Here is a 23,636-nt window from a genome sequence, read left to right as displayed (position 1 = left end):
GGCATGAGATTTTTTTTTTTCCAGCCAATCACAGTCCATACAAAAGAAGCACGTTGGCATAGTTTATTATTTATTGGGTGTAATCAGTAAGCTCTGTGGTGCTGTTACTGTTTCTTTATCTAGTTTTACACAGTACCCAGCACACTGGTGCTCCAGTGCCCCTGGGGAGTTATGGTTGCTATCATAATATAATTATTATGTTACTTCCCTATGGCTCAGACTGCCATGAGCACATCAGACCTATGCTCAAGTGCCTCCACTGACTCCCAGTCAGCTTCCTATGCCCATTTAAGACCTTGATCCTCAGTTCAAAGCAATTAATTGATCAAGCCCTAGCTACATCAAAGACCAAATTTCTATCTATGAGCCACTGTGACAGCTGCATTCCTCTGGGACAAAGCCCAAGACAAAGCATGTGAGAGCTATGAACAAAGCAGTCTCCGTTGAAGGAAATGGGCTATGGAACAAACTTCACTTCTTTTATTCCCAACCCCTGTAGCCTATCCCTGGCAGAGTTCTGACTTGGCCGAGATGCCCAGGAAGGCCACTCAGGACTTTCCTATTGCTAGTGCTATTGTGTGAAAGGTGCTCACACACTAAGATGCTGCATGGAAATGTCAAGCTCTAAGATAGATGTATTATATACATAAAAGTCTTGAAGCCCAATTCTCTGCTTGCATAACTCCATGGAAGTCAAGTACAGAGTTTGGCCGCCTGCATGGGTACTTTTGAAAATTCCATTAGGTGCCTATCTTTAGGCACCTAAAGAGTTTTGAAAATCAGCAGGGATAAAACTTCAAAGGCACAAATGGCAGGTAGGCACCTAACTCGCATGACCTTTTAACGGGAGGTAGGCACCTAACAGACACTGGTGCATCTGAAAATCTAACCCCTCTGATCTATCAAATCTGAAAAGCTAACCCTTCCTGATCTATAAAAAGGAGATAATAGTACTTCCCCACTTCCCAGTGGCGTGGCGAGGATGAATGTGTTAAAGACTGCGAGGCAATCAGCTTGGCAATGGGGGCTAGAGAAGGAACTTAGGTTGGCACGTAATGTGCCCCATGTTCAAGTGAGGCATAGAACTAAAAGGGCCAAATCCTCCAAGACAACAGGACTTTTGTAGGAACAGGGCTGGCAGAACTGGGCTCAAAATGATGTGTTTTCTGTTTTTAAAATGTGATCCTCCCTAGGGACCTGATCCGAGTATCACTGAAGGCAGTGATATTCTTTGCACTGACTTCAAGCGGTCTATGATCAGGCCCCTAGGTGAATTAAAGTTGAAACCTGTAACGTAATATACACAGATAAAAAGCTTCCCCTCTTCTGCTCAGGAGAATTTGACACCACCTACCTTTGATGCCACCAAATTCCTGGCAGTGTGTCTGATTCTGATCTCCTTTGCTCTGGTACGGATCAGGAGCAACTCCGCAGAAGCTGAACCTTTGTTAATAAGATCAGGACTGAGACAGCTAATGTGATCCTCTTTTGTTTGAAAACATCAGCTCCCAGCGTAACCTTCTGAGACCTGATATTCTAATGCATTCTCTTGGATGAATGCTTGTGATCTGGAGTCATATAGGAGACTAAGGAGTGATCTGAAAGCTCACACACATAGAAACTTTATCCAACCTTTCCTCATATATATATATTTCTTTCTGTCTTACCACGCAGCATCAGCAAGTGCATTAAATAAGTACATTTAGGTCACTTCAGACCAGAACATTAAAACAAATGCTGATAGTTCAAGGTTAATAGATGCATAAAGCAAAAGTAATTCCATGTCAAAGCTGAGATGACAGGTGATTTGACTTGAGACTGCCTTGCAATCACTCTTTTACATGTGCTCTATACTGAGCCCGGTGGAAGGTGTTATGTATCTGACATTTACTTGTCAGAAAGGTATGACAATAGAAATTGTTTCTATCTCTTCTGGTCCCAGATGTTAACCTTCTAGCTTTATTCTGTAATTGGGGTTCCATGGAGCTTTAACATTTTCTATTGATTCAATAGAAGCGATAACATTTCCAATCATAAGAAGGCATTATAGAAATATCAGGCAATTCACATATCAAAATGTTTGATAGCTGGGCTCACCACATTAATTTCTGTCACCTTTGGTAGGAACCCTTTATCCTCTTTTTAATACTGAAGGACACCTGGGAGTAGTTTCTGTCACTTTTATTGTTCAATAAAGTAGACAAAAGTTTCAATTAACAGCCCAGGAGCCTCTAGGAAATTGTGAATGAGAGTATATTTTATTCATTTCACTGTATTTCTTTTTTCTCCTGTGCCATCTGTGACTGCTAAGCCATACTTTACCAAAAAAAAAAAAAAAAAGTTGATATAGACAAAGGGCTGCATTTGCAAAAGATATCAGCGCTCACGTTAGCACCAAAGTGATCATGCAGATTTGCAGAATCACTCAGCAACCAATGTGGAAATCTGTCTGCCAGGGTCACAGCAGGAGCGTCTTGGTCCTGAGCTCTTTTTAAAATCTGGCCCCCCCCTTCTGCAAGCCATGCACTGGAAAATCTGCCCTTGAGACCTTCTGAAAATCTAGCCTCGTGGGTCAAATGTAACCACCACATAGAGTGATGTGAGTGGCACACTGGGGCACATGAGTCAGAAAGCAAGTGTAAGACTGGGGCAGCTGGCAAACCTGTGTAACTTGCATCAGCATGTGGCTTTCTATGGCTTGTGTCTTTGTCCCAGCTATGGATACTTTCTGCCACTGCAGTGCAAAGCAAACTCAAGCTGGCTCAACGAACGCCTTGACACCGGCTCTGTGCTACCCACCCTCTTGACTCTGGCCATGCAGGTATGTCCACAGAGGAAGGCAAGGTGGCCAGAATATCCCTATATCCTCACAAGCCCTTCCACTGGAATAGCCAGTTGAGGTTCGTCGGCAGGATGCAGAGCTCAGAGCGGGTCTGAGGCTGTTCAAAATTGCACGTTGGTACCAGCCCAGTGGTTCCAGGATAAAGGAAGTGAAACGGTGACATCCATCTTTGTGACCATCACCCCCTGAACGCTGCCAAGGACTAAAAGGGACTGGTCCACTGAATGCACAAAAGGAAAGGACCCAAGGGTTAAAAGGCAGGTGTTTATAGGCTGGAACAGCCTTCCAAGGCGAGCAGTGGGGGACAAAAAAAACCCTCGCTGGCTTCAAGTCTGAACTTGATAAATTTCTGGAGGGGATGGGATGATGGGACAGCCGAATTTGGCAATTAACTGATCTTTGACTACTACCGGTAAATATACCCAATGGCCTGTGAAGGGATGTTAGATGGGTTGGATTCTGAGTTACTACAGAGAATTTTTTCTGGGTGTCTTGCTGGTGAGTTTTGCCCACACGCTCAGGGTTTAGCTGATCGCCATATTTTGGGTCAGGAAGGAAATTCCCCCCAGGACAGATTGGCAGAGGCCCTGGGGTGCGGAGGGGGGGCTGGTTTCGCCTTCCTCTGCAGCACGGGTCATGGGTCACTTACTGGTGGATTCTCTGATGGATTCACTGTATCTTGAAGTCTTTAAATCATTATTTGAGGACTTCAGTAACTCAACCATAGGTTAGCGGTCTATTCCAGGAGTGGATGGTTGAGGTTCTGTGGCCTGCATTGTGCAGGAGGCCAGACTAGATGATCATCACGGTCTCTTGATCTATGAGTCTATGAGTCTTTACCTCTAGCCTCACTCAGAGCAGCATGCTCAACAACTGCACTTACCGCACTTTTGATCTAGGATGGGCAGTGTCCTGTCTTTGACCACTCCTGAACCAATTATATCCCACTGAGAAAAGCAGGCTGCACAGTCATAAACCACTGTATAGTCTTATCCCATGCCTGGGCATGGAGGGCAGGATTGTGTTTTCTCACTTGACCCTTTTCTGTGAGGCAGTATATCTGCTCACAGATATGGGGAAATGCCACAGTCTAACACACCTCGAGTGATCAACTGATCAGTATTTCTTACCCTGCTTTAGGCAGTGATGTTATTATTTGTTGCAGAGGAAGCATCGAATCCTGAAGTCAGACCTTGGCAGGCCCGGAAGGAAGGAATTGGGTTTTTCTTGTATTTTTTGCAAACTGTGTTTATTTGTATTTTTAAAGGCTGCACATATATTCAATCATTATTTTGGGATCTAAACCATTTTTATTTACTCCACTTTATAAAGCATATCAGCAACAATGTTTATTTTTCCCCCCGGCATATGAAATAAGAGAATGCATATAAAATCTCAATCCAGCCAAAAAGAGGCCAAGGTGTAAAACAGGAGTGCCGTTCCATATTGGAATAAATATAAATATAATTCCACCGAAATCACAGGGTCATGAAAGCCATTTAGAAGTTTCAGAAATGAACATTACTTACAAATGTATAAAAACACCCATCACAATGAATTTGTGAGTTAGGTTAGGGGTTCATCCATTACTATTCATTTTATTCTCTCCTAGTTCTTATAGCAAGATGTACAAAAAGCTGACAGAAAGTATTACAGATTTTCCCTGTACTGAGAAGCCAAATAACCGTCTCATTATCCATCAACATATTCCTTTCAAAGAGAGGATCAATCCATTTACTTCTAATAGTGGGATAAAATCTGCTATTTATAGATAATTAACCAGATCTTCTAGTTGGCCTGATCCATAAGGACATTGTCAATGATTTGGCAGTATTATTCCTTGTATCTAAAGGCCCTGGTTAGTCCACATTGCCCCCATAGACACAGAAGCTTTGGCAGCTTCCTGGATCTTAAAGTCAGAGAAGCAGCTCCCTCTTCCAAGAGAGAATACACCTATAGGGGAAGAGGGCCCCTTGGTTAAAGCAATACACGTGTAGTTAGAAAAGATGGAGTCAGATCCTAGCTCTGCCAAAGAATTTCTGTGGATGAGTCACTTATTAAGGCCAAGATTTTCTAATCTGTCTAATGCTTTTGGGAGACTTAGGTTTAAGGGCCCAATTTGAAATACCTTAAAGGTGCTTTTAAGAGGATGGGGTCCATACCATTTTCTGAGAATCTGGCCCCTTTAAGGTATCCCAAGCTGGGTACCCAAAGGTTAAGGCATTCAAAATCACTAGTCACTCTTGAAAATCCTGCTCTTATATCTCTAGGTTTTGGTTGCCCCTCTGCAAAATGAAACAATAACACTTCTTTTCTACCACTTTTTGTCTTCTTTGTCTATATGGATTGTAGGGTCTTCAGAGCAGGGACTACAAAAACAACGAGAGTCCTGTACACCTTAAAGACTAGCACATTTCTGCAGGCATAAGCTTTCGTGGGCTGCAACCCACGTTGTCAGATGCAGATATACAGTGTACAGACTACTCAGGTATGCTGTATACAGACTAACATGGCTATCCCTCTGGAAGTTTTCAGAGCAGGGACTGTTTCTCACTATATATTTGTACAGCACTTAGTATAATCTTAGTTGGGGTTTTTAGGCATTACCATAATACAAAGAATAGAACATTAATAACAAAAATAACAAAAAATCTAAATACTGAAAATGTGTCAGTTTTCATCAACTGAAGCCCCTCTCCCCCTTTTGGGGGTTGTAAACTGAAGTTCTGAAATGCTAATGGTTTAAATTTAAAAAAAAATGGTTGCTGAAATGAAAAACGTTGACAAAAGCAAAAATAAATAACTAAAAAAATTGCTTGTCTCACTTGCAATTTTCACCAGAAAAAAAAGAATAATTTTCCAGCCAAGTTTCTGAGTAATGCCAGCACTGGTCTGATGTTCCCATTGAAGTATATTCACTTCTCAGATGCCTAATCTGTGACTCCGTCCTGCCTTCTCCATTCCCATTGAAAATTGGGCCCCTAGGGGATAAAGCTGGCAGATGGAACCGTGTCTCACCGGGAAGTGCGGTCTTGCTTGACTCACTCACAATCAAGCATCCTGCCACAGATGATTCTCACAGGGGCCTCTTTATTATGCCTCCTCCCTGACTGACTCCTCCAAATGGGAACTCGATCATGACGAAGAGACTCATTGTGCAAACAGAGCATAGCTGGCGTGCCCCCAAACCGGACTGATTCCTCATTGCCAGACTCCCTCCTTGGAGAAAGCATTCCACCCCTCCATTAGCTTGATGGCAGAATTTCAACATGAGACTCTCTCCCGTGGGGCTCCCAAGACACACCTCAGTGGAGCATAAGCAACCTATGTAAACAAATGAGACAGGGATCCCACGAAATGTCATACTTCTTTATCTATCTATAGGGCCCTACCAAATTCACAGACATGAAAAACCCATCGCAAATCTGGGGTCCCCTGTGAACTCTGGTCTTTTCTGTACTTTTACCTTATCCTTCAGAGATGGGCAGCCAGAGAGCTGGGTGCCCAGCTCTGAGGCAGCACTGCCCCCAGCAACCGTGCAGAAGTATGGGTGCACCATACCATGCCACCCATGTTTCTGACAGCGCCCTGCCTTCCGAGCTGGGCACCCATCCAGCAGCCACTGCTCTGCGGCCCCCCAGTTCTGAAGGCAGCGCAGAAGCAAGGGTGGCAATACCACAAACCCCCCCACAATAGCTTTGTGACCTTCTTTTTGGTCAGGACCTCCAGTTTGAGAAAAACTGAATCTTGAGGGCTTGCCATGGTTATATTTTGCCAGTTTTAAAAACATATTCATGGTTTGTTACAACACCATGAAATTAAAGATTTAAATATCTGAAACCATGCAATTCAAGATTTTAAAAATGAAATGTGCAAAAATGGTCCGTGAATTTGGTAGGGACCTAGGTTTTCAGACCAGGCCCATGACCATGATGCCTGAATATCTTTCCAGTAATAAATTTATTACATTTACTCAATTAAATATTTTCTAGAGCCAGTCAAAGAGAGAGGATATTTTGCACAAACAGTTTGTCCCCTTTTTTGTTTAAATTCAAAATTTTGACATGAAAAATGTTGAAAAATCAAATTTCAGAAAATGTTGACCAAGTCTAGTCTCTCATAAACTCTAAAATTTGTCCCTTTCCAAATATATTCCAACACAGATAGACAGACAGACAGACAGACATTAGGGCAAATTTAATTTAAAGAAGTGATTGTTTCATTTTCTGCTGGTGGAGTTGAACTTTTTGGCCTTTCATTCTGCTGTCCACTGTGCTCCCACGTTTCACTCATGCTAATAGCAGTTCCATCATTCTGCTGTCGGTAGTCAGAGCTGCATAGCAGGAATTAATTTCATGGACATCCTATGCAATTCCCACATTGAGCCTAGACTATCACAAATAAGATTTTTAATATGATTCTGGATCCTTGTATTTGGCAGAATTAAATTTGTTTTTTTATAATTTTGATGATAATCCTTTTTTTGTTAAATTATTTTTTTTCAGTTTTTATCAATTTAAATTTTTCACAGTTGCGGGAAATTATATGGCTGGTCAGACAATAGGGTGTGGGTCAGATAATTATTTAATGCCAGTTGATGTTAAAGTTCCAAAAGTTTAAAGCTTTATAACCATTAAAACACAAATTGTCAACATCACATGTCAAAATATACAAAGTAAATGTGCTTAAATCAAATTCTAATAAGTTCTTAAGCTTCATTTTTCTTATTTTGCCTATCTGTAAATTTTGATGACTATCAATGGAAACATTTTTTCATCAGTTTGTGTTTGTATGGTGAAATCCACGTTTTCTGACATTTACCGATACAAATCTAAACCTTCCAACCATGTGTGTTCTTCAGGGAGCCAGTGCAAAGAGCAGAGCATGGGGATCATGCACTTTCAATGGGATTTATTTATTTATAATTCAAAGGAATTTATTTTCTCAGGCAGAGGATTTTGCTGAACCAGATCCTAAACTTTCTTTTGAGAAGAACAGTTTCCCCCTTTGTGAGAGGAATTTAATGTGTATGTTGCTCAAAGGGCTCAACAGAATATAGTAGATTCCAAGAGCAAAAGACACTGTCAGTGTTTAGATAGAAGTGTTAATTTTTGAATTGGGTAAGAATACAAAGGCCTCATGAAGGGTGTTTGGGAAGTTAATGTTATGGCCAAGTCAAACACTCAAAGTCAGAGTATTTGCAAAGTCAAACACTCAGAATTAGGAAATGCCGGAATTAAGCCGATAGTATGCTGTACAACCTTAATTCAGATCCTGGTGTGTATGCATTATGATACAGATGTTAATTACATAATCACATGCTGTCTTTTCCCCCTGCCTCATTCAGTGTGCAGGAGGGACTTTCTCTGGAGATGAATGAGGATTAATAATGAAGAAGGCTGTTCTCTGTAGGACCCCTGCTTCATTTGTTGCCACAGTTGGAAGTTATGTAGTGAATGAGGCAGGGGACCTGCAAGAAGCAAAAGGATGGTTTCATGGTTAAGGCAGCTGAATTCTGTCCCGGAGAGCTGGATTCCAGCCCTGTCTGTGTCATGGAGTTCCTAGGTGATATCAGCCACTCATTTTAACCACATTTTTAACAGGAAATCGCTAATTGTGTTATCCTCAATTTCTGAGTGCCTGATTTGAGACCGTGGAGTATAATTTGCAGAAGTGCTGAGAATGTCCCAAATGCATCTGCAGTCAGCAGGAGCTAGGCTTTGAACATAGGAAGTACCATACAACTCTCAGGGCTCTGAAAAGTTAGGCCCTGTGTGTCTCAAACTGGACACCCAAAATTAGTGAATATTTTTTACCTTAATCTCTGTGCCTCAGTTCACCATCTGAAAAATGGAGTTAATACCACCCCTCCTCATTTTACCCTGGGGTTGTGGAAAAATATTAATTAATGTTTGTGATGCATTCAGATACTGTAGTGATGAATGCCACAGAAGGGCCCATGGGGAAATTAATAATTTTGTCCTCAGGCCAAGGTTTCAGCAGAAAGGAAATAAGGCCTGGGCCACACATGGAACAAAAAAGAGAAAACAAAATATTGAATAGCTGCTCATTAAGTGAGCGCTGGCCACCCTGTGCACAGAATGAAGCAGGGGTCCGGTGGAAAAAAAATAGTATGGGATCATGTAATTAAAGACGGTGTCATAATGCATACATATAAGGGGACCAAACTAAGATTGCACAGGCATCCTTATCTTCTTCCCCATGCCCGTCTGCTTCTCAGTCCCAACCTGCTTGCCCGGCCAGTCCCAACTTCCCCCAATCCCAACCCCCATTTCCCTATCACTCCCACCAGCCTCCAGTCCCAGTTTCTGGGAATCCCACCCCCAAGCTGCTTGTGCCAATCAGCTCACCTCACTTCACTCACACGTCCAGTCATCGCTGCATTCAAATAAGCCAGCTTCTTCCTCCATGCTGCCTGGAGTCAGCAGGGAGTAACTGACCTCACAGGAGAGACAGTCCCCGCTGTCCATTCAGGTGCCCAGACTAGACTCAGTGCATCCTGCAGCATCCCAGACTTACAATTGTATGGAAAGGCCTGCTCAGCCCTGAGGAATCTAGCTGCTAAAATCTAAGCTGTCTCCACTGAGCATGTGTGAACTGTGATTTTCAAAAGGCTTATAAATTAGCCACATTCCAGGGGATTTTCAAGGGGATGGCAAAAGCCTGTCACTAAAGTCACCCTTCTGTTAAATTTCAAGTCCTGATCCAAAGTATGTGGGTGCTAGAGCGTCTCAAAGACAAAATAGCCGGAATTTATAACATTGGCGAAACAACATATTTTCCCCTAGCATTTTTCTCAGAAATATCTGAAGCGTTTTGTCTGAAATTTTCCAGAGCATTTCAGCAGGAGGCAGAAACCCAGGGTGAAAAATTTCAGCTGAAACAGTTCAAGTTTGGCAAAGTTGTAAACAACAGAGAACAGGATCTCACAATGGGAGGTGTCAGGCAACTTTAATCATAGGAGTCGCAAACAGCCCCACTTATAATAGATTTTAGACTTTGTTGATATCTGTTCTTGGTTACATGCATATTTGCATCTGTCTATAGTCACTAAAGAGAATACTGTTCAGTTATATCTTTCTGTAATTAAAAAGCCAACAGCCACCCTACCTGATGTATAATAACATAAAGGAAAAAGTGTGAGCAGAGTTGTTGGGCAAACTGGCCGGCAACAGCAAATATGGATAGAGAATTCATATATGAGCTTGTATTACCTTATGACATATTATCATTTCTTATGGTTCCAAGGTCAATGTCTCTTTCTCAAATAACATTTCAGACCTATAATTGTTCATCTACATGCCAACAATTATGGGAGAATTGATCAGCTAGTAATTAATGCTATGCTATTGCACATTTTAATTTGTAGATTATGCAGCTGCGCGCGTTCACACATTTTTAATTTGTATATTATACAGCCACAAATGTTTACAATGCCCTTTTTAATCTCCTTAGACCACTAGTGCCATTATTCACTAAAGATTAATGATACACCGGATGCTGGGGTTTATTTCATTTACCACTCTTACCAAGAGAGCTGTTAACATTACTGTGCTCTATTACTTAATGTCTTACTGCAGCTGCTTGTGAGTGCTGGTTACCCTTTAAAATATTACCAGTCAGTTATTTTCTCCCTTCTTCTTCCTTTTTTTTTTTTTTTTTTTTTAAGCCATCTTGCTGCTGACAATCTGACTCTGTGGTAATATTACACTTTATTTTCAGATTTATCTCAAGAGTTTTGTTCAGAGCCATTTAAATCTTTTGCTGCAAACAATGCTACTCCTCCATCCCTGAGTCTTTTGTATTCCCTAAGCCTGTTTATTACACTTCTCCCATGCATAACTTCTAATATATTTCTATTTTGGACATTTCCCCGTTTCAGGGAAACTTACCTGCTTTAGGCCACTGCTTAATTTTCAGTATGTGCTTAAGTCCACATCAGTGGAGTGCAACACTCATTGAAGTGGTTCCCCAGATTGGGGCCCATGAGAGTGACCTTTCTCACGATTGGCCTAATCCAATGCCCACTGAAGTCAATGGAAATCTTCCCCAGGTCTGCCACTGACCTGCTGTGTATGACTTTGGGCAAATCACCTACCCTTTCTAATCTCTGTTATGTAAGTGCTTTTCAGAGCTACAGATGGACATGCTAGGCATTTCTGATGCCTTGATTCTCTTCAGATCATACCTGACAATCTGTTTCCTCTCTCTGGTTTCTGATGTCTCTTTCAGTGAATCGGTCACATTCTAATCTCAAATGCCTTATCCCTAACCACGCTGTTTGTACTCCTCTTCACCCTGGCACAGCCACATCTCCAGATATGATAACTGAGAGATATATTGTAATTGCTGGAATTTCCTTGGGTTTGATTGTGTCAGCTGTAAAACTGTGTGAAACATGTCTAATGAAATACCAAGCAAAACACACTTGTCATGTTTCATGACAAATTAAAAACTCAGGCCAAGTTCTCTGAAAGGTTCACGTAATTTCAAAAGAACTGTGGTCCACAGTTAAGAACTTCCAAGTTCAAGACCTGTCACCGATATTGACTTTTTCTCTTGTCTTGGGAAGTCATTAAACAGTCTGCAAAGTGGAGAAAATGTACCATATCACTGGTTCACATAAATTAGTAGTACATCTGCTCAGATATTTTTCCCAATCCAAAATTTTAACAACATCAAAATTAAAAAAAAAAAAAAAGTTCCTATTTAGTTTTGAAAAGGAAATTTTGGCTTTTCAGTGAAAAATCAAAGTATTTCAGCTGGAAACTAGAATCCACAGTGTCTCCTCTTGGTGTGGTGAGGCAGTGTGTCATGGAAGATGAAGTGTGGCTGGGAGCTTGGCCTATACGGGAGAATGGAGGTAAGTGAATTACAATTCCCATAAGGCCCCATAGTGGCATATTTAATTAAAAATTTGTGAGTTGGACCAAAATCGTTTAGGCTTGAGCTAGTTGGTTTTACAGTAAAAAAAAATCAAAATTGTCCACAGAGAGCAGACACTTTTTGCCGCCCTGACTCCCTCAAATAACAGAAAACAAAATTGCTTAGTCAAAAATCCAATTTTCCTTTGAAATACAGTTTTGAGGGAACATTTTCTACTAGTCTTAGCCTATAGAGCTGCACTGATTTATGCCAGTTGAAGATAAATACTTATCAACTTCACAGCAGTACTGTAAATATTAATGTCTCTAAAATGCTGTAGGAAAGCTAAAATGATCACCTTTTAATAGTTTACCCAGAATTTTTGCACAGTGGTATTTGAGATACTTTAAGTCTTATTTACTTTTCTAAGAAGTACACAAGTGTGTTCCAGATATCATTTCTAGTAAATATAAACTCTTTAACAGTGTCCTTTGTAATAACATTAATAGAGCTAGCTGAAATTTTTTCACAGATGTTTTGTTCAAAAAATTGCCTTTTTTTCAGAAACAAAACTCTTCACAGAAAATGATCAAAGTTGTCCATTTCCCAAGATATTTCCTGCAATGATTTTATTAATATTTTAATTAAAATAATTTCTGATCCTTAGCCACATTTTCATTTACCAATACCCTAGTTTTCAGCAAGAAAGTGTGTTTTTTGGTAAATGAATATTTTGATAATGTTCCTGAAAATGATTTCCATTAAAAATTGCTACAATTTCAATATATATTTAAAATTGTGATAACAGAAAATGGATCCATTTGGAACCCAGCGAAACAGAAACAACTTGTAAATTCTTCCCATTTTTCTCCTGTTTTGGAATGGGATTATTTTTTTAAATCTAAAACTCTTGCGGGACAGGGAAAACATTTCCTTCCCAGCTCCGTTAGGAATGAAAAGCCTTATCCTGGAAATACTTAAGCATGTGGAGTATTGGAGTATAATAATATGGAGCATTTGGAGTATTGTGTCCAGTTTTGGGCCCCCCACTACAGAAAGGATGTGGAGAAGTTGAAGAGAGTCCAGCAAAGGGCAACAAAAATGATTAGGGGGCTGGAGCACAAGACTTATGAGAAGAGGCTGAGGGAACTAGGCTTGTTTAGTCTGCAGAAGAGAAGAACGAGAGGGGATTTGATAGCAGCCTTTAACTACCTGAAAGGGGGTTCCAGGGAGGATGGAGCTAGGCTGTTTTCAGTGATGGCAGATGACAGAACAAGGAGCAATGGTCTCAAGTTGCAGTGGGGGAGGTCTAGGTTGGACATTAGGAAAAACTTTTTCCCTAGGAGGGTGGTGAAGCACTGGAATGGGTTACCTAGGGAGGTGGTGGAATCTCCATCTTTAGAGGTTTTTAAGCTGCGGCTTGACAAAGCCCTGGCTGGGATGGTTTAGCTGAGGTTAGTCCAGCTCTGAGCAGGGGGTTGGACTAGATGACCTCCTGAGGTCCCTTCCAACTCTAATATTCTATGATTCTATGTGCATACCTTTGCTCATGTGAGTATCCCACTGATTTACTGTGTCACAGCTAATCCAGCTCAGAAGTCTTAGGTTTTAAAATATTTTTTTTTGTGGGGAACAGGGGACAATTTCATTGAAAATCAGATGCTGCATCTGACCTGAGATCCTGTTTGACCCACTTGTTAAAGCTGCGGCCTGTGAATTACATGTTTTGCCAGTTTGATTCTCAGGTGTGGTTAAAGATGTACAATCTGAATGTGTTGGGCCTGAATTTTTCTTTCAATCAGTAGCAAACCCACTTAAATCAATGGAAATACACAGGTTTAAAAACTGGTATAAATGAGAAAAATCATGCCTACCAACTCAAATCCCCACAATAGGTATGTCTATGTCACTCAGGCGGTGCAAAGGGATTGTAATCCAGCCATAAACGACACAGGGGAACTTCCGAGTGGTGTATCTGTGCCACAGCTGAGTCATGTACCTTGGCCTCCATGCTCCCAGGAACAAGGACAGTGCGTGGCTGAACTGCACTCATCTACAGATTCCTCCACCGGCATTGGGGCCATTAAGGAGCCTATGCCACTGGCACAGATCAGAGCCGCTCCAAGCACTGGGTTTGGTGATGGCCTCTGAATCAGGGAGCTGGAGTCCCATCCCTTCTGCATGGAACAGAGCTTAATTGCAAGAAAGGATTTGCCCAAATGTGACTGGCTACTAGATGGTAAATTTCTTTAATTAACCAAGTCCACTCTAACAGCCAGTCTCCGGCTGGAAAAACACAGGAGGGTCAATATTCTAGAACTGGATAGAATTCTTCTCATAGTATCTAAGAGGGAGGAAGTGTGACCTATTGGTTAGGGGGCTACTTTGAAACTCTGGGGACATGAGGCAATTCCCTGCTTTGCTAACCTTGGTTAAGGTGCTAAAGGGTCATTCAGGGATGACAAGGCTGTTGTGGAGAAGCTAAATGAAGTCTTTGTATTGGTCTTCATTGCACAGTATATGTGGGAGAGTCCCACACCTGAGCCATCCTTATTAGGTGACAAATCTGAGGAACTATCCCAGTGTGAGGTGTCAATAGAGGAGGTTTTGGAACAAACTGGTACATTAAACTGTAATAAGTCACCAGGACCAGGTGGTATATTTACCCAGAAGTTCTGAAGGAACTCAAATATGAAATTGCATAACTGTGGTATGTAACTGATCACTAAAATCAACCTCTGTGCCAAATGACGGGTTAATAGCTAATGTAATGCCTATTTTAAAAAAAAAATCTCTAGAGGCAATCCTGGCAATTACATGACAGTAAGCCTAACCAGTACCAGGGAAAGTCATTGAAACTATACTGAAAAACAGAATTATCAGACACATAGATGAGCACAATGAGTAGGGGAAAGAGTCAACACAGCTTTTGTAAAAGGCAATCGTGCCTCGCCAAGAACCTTTGAGGGTGTCAGCAAACACATGGACATGAGTGATCTAGTGGATATAGTGTACTTGGACTTTCTTAAAGCTTTTGACAAGGTCCCTCACCAAAGACTCATAAGTAAAGTGTGCAGTCACAGGTTAGGAGGAAAGGTCCTGTCATGAATCAATAGCTGGTTAACAAAACAGAAAGAAAAGGTAGGAGTAAATAGGCAATTTTCATAGTGGAAAAAGATAAATATAGGATTCCCTAGGGATCTGTAGTGGAACCGTTGCTATTCAACATATTCATAAATCATCTGGAAAAGGGGGTAAACAGTTAGGTGGCAAAGTCTGCAGACAATACAAAATTCCTTTAGATAGTTAAGTCCAAAGCTGACTGCAAAGAGGTACAAAGGGACCTCAAACTGGGAAACAAAATGGCAGATGAAATTCAATGTTGATAAATGCAAAGTAATGTACATTGGAAAACATAATCCTAACTATATATACAAAATGATGGGGTCTAAATTAGCTGTTATCACTCCAGAAAGAGATCTTGGAGTCATTGTGGATAGTTCTCAGAAAATATCTGCTCAATGTGCAGCAGCAATAAAACAACCTAACAGAATGTTGGGAAACATTAGGAAAGGAATAGAAAATAAGACAGAAAATATCATAATGCCACTATATAAATGCATGGTATGCCCACACCTTGAATATTGCATCTAGTTCTTAAAAAAGTTTTGTTAGAAATGGGAAAAGTACAGAGAAGTACAAGAAAAATGATGAAAGCTTCCATATGAATAGACATTAAAAAAAGCACAACTGTTCAGTTTAGAAAAGAGATGACTAAGATGTGGAGAAAGTGACTAAGGAAGTATTATTTACCCAGTCACGTAACACAAGAACCGGGGTCACCCAATGAAATTAAGAGGCATCAGGTTTAAACAAACATAAGGAAGTACTTCTTCATACAACACATAGTCAACCTGTGGAACACATTTCCAGGGAATGTTGTGAAGGCCAAAAGTATAACTAGTTTAAAAAAAAAAATCAGATAAGTTCATGGGAGGAGAAGTCCATCATTGCCTGTTAGCCAAGATGGTCAGGGACACAACCTCATGCTCTGGATGTCCCTAAACATCTGCCTGCCAGAAGCTAGACAAGAAGGGATGGATCACTCAATTTTCTTGTTCTATTCATTCCCTCTGAAGCATTTGGCACTGGCCATTGTCAGAAGACAGGATCCTGGGCTAGATGGACCATTGGTCTGATCCAGTATGGCCATTCTAATGTTTTTATGATCTTAAGTCACCTAATTTCTCTGAGATCCCTCAATTCTCCATCTGTAAAAAACCTGGATAACAGGACTTCCCTACCTCACATGGCATTAGGAGATATTCACACGCTATGGTACTGGACGCCTCTGACGGGATCTACCAGGGCTACATGATCCCCTAATGGAGGCACCGCTGATCTGCACCTCCCCCAAGGAAAGTTCTCTGTGAGAAAAAGAGGAGCCATTTTGGGAACCAGTGAGATCTGGTTCTCCAGTAAGTTGATCAGATAGCAAGTGTGAAAAATGGGGACATGGGTGGGGGGGTAATAGGCACCTAAATAAGAAAAAGCCCTGGATATCAGGACTGTCTCTATAAAATCGGGATATCCGGTCATCCTATCCTCCAGTGGCCAGAAGTGCTGGGGATGCAACAGCCAATCAAGGCCCAAGCAGGCTGAAATAAAAGAAGCTGCCTGCTGCCAGCAAGGCAATTCCTGGGTGGAGCCAGAGGACCGAAGAGAGATGCTCTCTAGGTCACAGCCAGAGAAGCTGGGCCAGGCCAGGGCCCATGACTGGCCACAACAGAAGTAGCAATTCAAGACGAAACCCTGCTGTTCAATTCTAGGGCTGGAATTTAGCCCCAAAAGGTGAGAAACTATTTCATTTATAATTGGCTCTGTAGGGCAAGGAAGTTTTCTATTTTGAGTTTGTTGTACTCTTGAAGGGATTTGGACTATGTGACCCAGCTAGAGGGCCAAGCCACAGAAGACCCTCAGAGGTCAACTGATAGTATGAAGGGGGCGCTGGAAGCTGGAGAGTAGTTTCACCAGGTCTGGACACAAGGGGATGCTCAGAGAGGTGAGTGCAGTCCACCACAGGGTCACATAAGTGATATTCTTTTCTTTCCTTTATGTGGTGTCTGTATCCCTTTCAGCTAAGTTCCAGACAGGGAACAGAATTTCCCTGAGCCAAGCAAATTAGTTTCTTCTCTTCCCAATACCTCACTCCTCTTTCACCACTGAGATTAAGGAATTTATCAAATACAACTTGTTACAGCCATGAGATAGTAGTACTATATATTATCACTCACATCTCATTAACCCTGAAACCCTGCTAACTAAGAAAATCCTCTCTAATGAGATTTCCTTCACTGCACCAAAGAACAAAAGTTCTGAATGTTTTGCCTATTACCAGTCTTCCTTAAATTATTGCCCCATAATTAAAATGGAACTTTCAGGCCATTAAAATACAAATCTAAAGTTCCTGCACTCAAGAAAATCCAGGATCAGTGTTTCCCCATCCTTGCAAAGAGTCCTCAAGAAGTCAAATGGAGAAGGATTTGTTGCCACTATTTTTTCTCTTATGAAAACCAGGTCCAGCATTTGAAATAGGGGATAGAACTTTAGGGCATGGCAGACCCATACAGCTCTGGTTTAGACTGTCCAATTTTCTTTTGACATAAATGGTATTTGGCCTGCTTTACACCCAAGTTAAATGGGGCCCATATGTCAATCTTCTTGGTTTGCAGCATGGGAGATTTAGGTCTGAAGTTAGGAAAAAATGACTAACTATAAGGATAGTTTGGCCCTGGAAGAGGTCATTTAGTGAGATTATAAAATCCCCATCACTGGAAATAATTGAATATTGGTTACAGATGGTCAAGGTTGAATATTAGGAAAAAAAATTTACTAGGAGGGTGGTGAAACACTGGAATGGGTTACCTAGGGAGGTGGTGGAATCTCCTTCCTTAGTGGTTTTTAAGGCCCAGCTTGACGAAGCCCTGGCTGAGATGGTTTAGTTGGGGTTGGTCCTGCTTTGAGCAGTGGGTTGAACTAGATGACCTCTGGTGGTCACTTCCAAGCCTAATCTTCTATGATTCTAGGTATACTTAATCCTATCTCAGTGCAGGAAAATGGACTAGATGACCTCTTAAGAGCCTTTTCAGCTCTACATTTCTATAATTCTAAATATTTCAAAAGAAACCAGAGAGATGCTGAGATGTCCTGATGATCTTACTACTACTATATTATACTATGAGGTGGATGCAAAACTGGTTGGAAACCGTTCCCAGAGAGTAGTTATCAATGGTTCAAAGTCATACTGGAAGGGCAGAACGAGTGGGGCTCCGCAGGTATCAGTTCTGTGTCCAGTTCAGTTCAATATTTTCATCAATGATTTAGATAATGGCATAGAGAGTACACTTATTAAGTTTGTAGATGATAGTAAGGTGGGAGGGGTTGCAAGTGTTTTGGAAGATAGGATTATAATTCAAAATTAACTGGACAAACTGGAGAATTGGCCTGAGATAAATAGGATGAAATTCAATAAGGACAAATGCAAAGTACTCCGTTTAGGAAGGAACAATCAATTGCACACATACAAAATGGGAAATGACTGCCTAGGAAGGAGTACTGAGAAAAGGGATCTGGGGGTCATAGTGGACCACAAGCTAAATATGAGTCAACAGTGTAATGCTGTTGCAAAAAAGGTGAACATGATTCTGGGATGTATTATCAGGAGTGTTGTAAGTAAGACAGAAGTAGTAATTCTTTCATTCTGCTCCATGTTGATTAGGCCTCAACTGGAGTATTGTGTCCCGTTCAGGGCGCCACATTTCAGGAAAGATGTGGACAAATTGGAGCAAGTCCATAGAAAAGAAACAAAAATGATTAAAGGTTTAGAAAACATGACCTATGAAGCAAGGCTGAAAGAACTGGTTTGTTAAGCCTGGAGAAGAGAAGACTGAGAGGAGACATGGTAACAGCTTTCAAGTACATAAAAGGTTGTTACAAAGACGAGAGAGAAAAATTGTTCTTCTTAACTTTTGAGGACTGGACAAGAAACAATGGGCTTAAATTTCAGCAAGGAAGGTTTAAGTTGGACAATAGGAAAAACTTTCTAACTGCCAGGTGGTTAATCATTGGAATACATTGCTTAATGAGGCTGTGGAATCTCCATCATTTGATATTTTTAAGAGCAGGTTAGACAAACACCTGTCAGGGATGATCTAGATATTACTTAGTCCTTCCATGAGTGCAGGGGACTGGATTAGACGACCTCTCGAGGTCTCTTCCAGCCCTATGATTCTATCTAAGTGCCTGTATAGATTAGACCCAATGTGTATGGGTCCAGGGACATATGAATTGCTTTTTTATTATTTTTCAGATTTTTCAACCCACTCAATTGGATACCTCCATCTTATTCTTGTTCATTTGCAAATAACATTGCATGAGCCATGTGTTGGATGGACAAAAGTATCCAGCTGACGGAATGTATTTGTCAGGCCAGCGATTTGCAATCTATTAGGTGTAAACTGAGAGTTGAGCAGTTTTTGGCTGAATACTGGTGCTTGAGGTGATGTTGTTTCTGAGCTAGATCCACAAAGTTATTTAGGCATTGCAATGCATAACTTTTAGGCATCCTGCCACTTAATGAACTCCATGGCCCTAGGTGAAGAGCCTAAGAATGGGATTCTCACAAGCCAGCAAGCTAAGAAGGAAGCTGGCTAAGGATGCCAGTAAGAAATGCCAAGGTGAAGGCTTGGGCACTGAGGATTTCAATGGCTCCTAAATGTTGGAATTAAGTGCCTAAAGTGGCAGATAGGCACCTAAGCCTTTTGTGGCTCTAACCCTTTGTCTAAAAGTTGCAAATAGTTAAGAATGAAAATATGAAACAGGTTCTCCTTCTTATTAGAATATCCATCACAACATTTATACAGCCAGGTTATAAAGGTTCATTTTCATTTCCACTGTTTGATATAGGAAAAACAGTGCTCAGAAAAATGAGTTCTGATGCACGCTTATACCAGTCTAGTCCATACAGGCTGGTAAGTGGTTAACACACTAAAACTAGGGCACCACCTGGATTTACTGCTACACACACTTTACTTAGAGCTTATCCTGTTTCTGTGGTTCAGTCTGACCACTGCAGAATTACTTACAAGGAGACACACTGGCAACATTTCTCTTCATTACTGTTCTAAATTATGTCATTTGCAAATCTGAAAGTGACTTTGGATTCATCTTGCCATCCTAGGAATCCCCACTGCCACCTTTGCTGAGACTATCTCTCTCTCTAGAAGTTAGGCTTCAGCTCTAATTTCCTTTAGAGATAATTGCCGAGCAACTGAAGACCAAAGATGTGATGAATTATGAGCCGAGACCCTCTGCAATGAATTCTGAATTGAAACATTTTGAAATTGAACAGGTGGGTGCTTCTGAGAACCATCATGCCCAAATCTGCCTTCTTTACAAAGGACATAAATAGTGTTTGAGTTAGGAAATCGTTTAAGGGCTTAAAGCCTTAACACATGACTTTGAGACCTGCATTCTATTCCCGGCTCTATCCAAGATTGACTTTGGGCAAATTGCTTAATTATTCTACTTCCTCTCTCACTCTTTGTCGGTTTCAATTATAAGCTCTTTATAGCCGGGACTGTCTCATACTCTGTGCCTGTGTAATCACAGAACCAGAGAAAATTAGGGTTGGAAGGGACCTCAGGAGGTCATCTAGTCCAACCCCCTGCTCAAAGCAGGACCAACCCCAACTAAATCATCCCAGCCAGGGATTTCTCAAGCCACATCTTAAAAATCTACAAGGATGGAGATTCCACCACTTCCCTAGGTAACCCATTCCAGTGCTTCACCACCCTCCTAGTGAAAAAGTTTTTCTTCCTATCCAATATAGACCTCCCCCACTGGAACTTGAGACCATTGCTTCTAGTTCTGTCATCTACTGTCACTGAGAACAGCCTAGCTCCATCCTCCCTGGAACACCCTTTCAGCTAGTTAAAGGTTGCTATCAAATCCTCCCTCATTCTTCTCTTCTGCAGACTAAGCAAGTCTATTTCCTTCAGCCTCACCTCATAAATCCTGTGCTCCAGCCCCCTAATCATTTGCGTTGCCCTCCGCTGTACTCTTTCCAATTTGTCCACATCCTTTCTGTAGTGGAGGGTCCAAAATTGGACACAATACTCCAAAAGTGGCCTCACCAGTGCTGAATAGAGGGGAATAATCACTTCCCTTGATCTGCTGGCAATTCTCTTACTGATGCAGCCCAATATGCCGTTAGATTTCTTGTCAGCAAGGACACACTGTTGAATCATATCCAGCTTCTTGTCCACTGTAACCACCAGGTCCTTTTCTGCAGAACTGCTGCCTAGCCAGTCAGTCCCCAGTCTGTATAAGTGCATGGGATTCTTCCATCCTAAGTGCAGAATTCTGCACTTGTCTTTGTTGCATCTCATGAGATTCTTTTGGCCCAATCCTCCAATTTGTCAAGGTCACTTTGTATCTTATCCCTACCCTCCAGCATATCTACCACTCCTCTCAGCTTAGTGTCATCTGCCAACTTGCTGAGGGTGCAATCCATCCCACCCTCCAGATCATTAATGAAGATGTTGAACACAACACGCCCCAGCATCGATCCCTGGGGCTCTCCGCTTGTTATCTGCTGCCAACTAGGCATCGAGCTATAGATCACCCATTGAGCCCGATGCTATAGCCAGCTTTCTATTCATCTTATAGTCCATCAACCAACTTATACTACTTTAACTTGCTGGCAAGAATTCTGGGGAAGACGGTATCAAAAGCTTTGCTAAAGTCAAGGTATATCATGGCCACTGTTTTTCCGACATCCACAGAGCCCGTCATCTCATCATAGAAGGCAACCAAGTTGGTAAGGCTTGACTTGCCCATGGCGAATCCATGCTGACTGTTCCTGACCATCTCATCTCCAAGGGCCTCAAAATGGATTTCTTGAGGACCTGCTCCATGATTTTTCCCAGGGACTGAGGTGAGGTTGACCAGTATGTAATTCCCCCATTCCTTCTTTTGAAGATGCCTGTCATCAGCAGGGGATCAAACCTGGGCTCTTAGGAGCTTAATATATGAGCAGCTACTGCTTGAGCTAGAACACACATATTGCTTAATTGTGGCTGTAGGAGACTCATCAATCTCTAGCAGGTCAAGTCGTAAATAGAGGGGGACAAGATGCCACACCAAGCAGGGCTGGGTGATGTGCCTAGTACAGTGGGACCCCGATCTAAGTTGGAACCTTTAGATAATACTGTAATGTTAATATTTGTAATTTTCTTTGTTCATGTTGCATAACGTGAACTGAAGGGAGTGTGATTTAGTGGTGGGATCAAGGGACTATGAGACAGGAATCTTTGATATCCTGACACTGGCAATGATTTGGTATGTGGCCAGGGGTGTATAACCTATTAGTACCTGTTTTCCTTTACAAAAAATGGGTATAAGGAACCCCAATCCCACCTTTTCCCGCTATGTCAGATGTCCTAGGTGTTCCCACCTCCCTCCAGCATTTTTTTATTTCAATGTGAGAGCTAAGTCATTCAAGATGTCCCCATTTTTAAATGGTATTATATGCGTCCCCCCATTTCCCCTTTCCAGTTTTCCCCAAAACTAATAGATTATTTTTCTTCACTGATGCCTAGAGAATTCCCTGGCATTTTGGAATGGATTGGATGCAGCATTCAAAAGTTATCAGACAATTGGAGAAATGCCATCAAATTGAGTATAGAACCTCACTTGTCTTCCAGAGGGGTAGCCATGTTAGTCTGTATACAGCAAAAACAACGAGAGTCCAGTAGCACCTTAAAGACTAACAAACTTCTGCGGGACATGCATCAGACGAAGTAGGTTGCAGTCCATGAAAGCTTGTGCCCGCAGAAATATGTTAGTCTTTAAGGTGATACAGGACTCTCGTTGTTTTCACTTATCTTCATTATTTCTGTAAAAGCAAAGATTTCTTGGAACATTTAAATACATGGAGGATTTTTAATGCTCATCGCTCTCTCAGATAAGATTTTCTTTGAGGGCCATGTTGTTATGCTGGAGGAGAAATAAACCACACAAAACCTTTACAAGATTTCTACAGCATTTGTTTTAGCTCACTAGTATCAGAGTATCATCAGGCTTGCTTCCTGGACAGGACATTTTTAAAAGCACAGTTTCCTTGACTGGGCTGGGCAATTTCTGGGTGCATGGATGTCATGCATATTAAAATTGGATTGAGACATATAGTTATTGCAAGTTGTCCATGAAGAGCTAAGTACCCTAATCCCATTGATTTAAGTGGGAGCTGACAACACTATACACCTCTCAGGAAGTGCTCGACAGCTTGTAAATCCTAAATATATCCAGCACTTGAACGAAGGCCTTCAAAAACAGAACACAAGAATGACCATAGTGGGTCAGATCTATGGGTGGGTCCATCTAGCCCAGAATCCTGTCTTTCCCTGTCATCCCAGCATCTGGCAGTCAGAGACTGGAAAGAAGCAGGTTTACCAGGTGAGCTACATAGGATCCTCCACCCAGCTGAGTCAGGGAAACTGTGTTAAATCTCTCTCAAATGGATGTAGCTTAAACCTGCACCAAAGCAAGTTTCTTTTCCACTTCTCTTTAGTCTTAAACACGTATCCAATAGCCATGCTGATTATATCTATTCTGTCAATCTGACTGCCAGAAACATCTGATTACCAGTACAGTAAGCACAGCAAAATACATAAGGGGTCCTTCACTTATATTTGTATCACTGACCAATGATATCAATCAGTAAAGTGTCCTGATGAATACTGTGTCTGTGCTCATCTCTGAGTTTACAGCACAGGAATGGCTTTCGGTTGTCTCATGTATTATCCTGCATCAGCTCCTTCTTATTGAATGAGATAAAATATTTGAT

The sequence above is a fragment of the Emydura macquarii genome, unplaced genomic scaffold, assembly GCF_026122565.2.
Source record: "Emydura macquarii macquarii isolate MOO-44397 ecotype Brisbane River unplaced genomic scaffold, CSIRO-AGI_Emac_v2 contig_3114, whole genome shotgun sequence".
Taxonomy (NCBI): Eukaryota; Metazoa; Chordata; order Testudines; family Chelidae; genus Emydura; species Emydura macquarii.
This window is presented reverse-complemented; position numbering follows the sequence as displayed.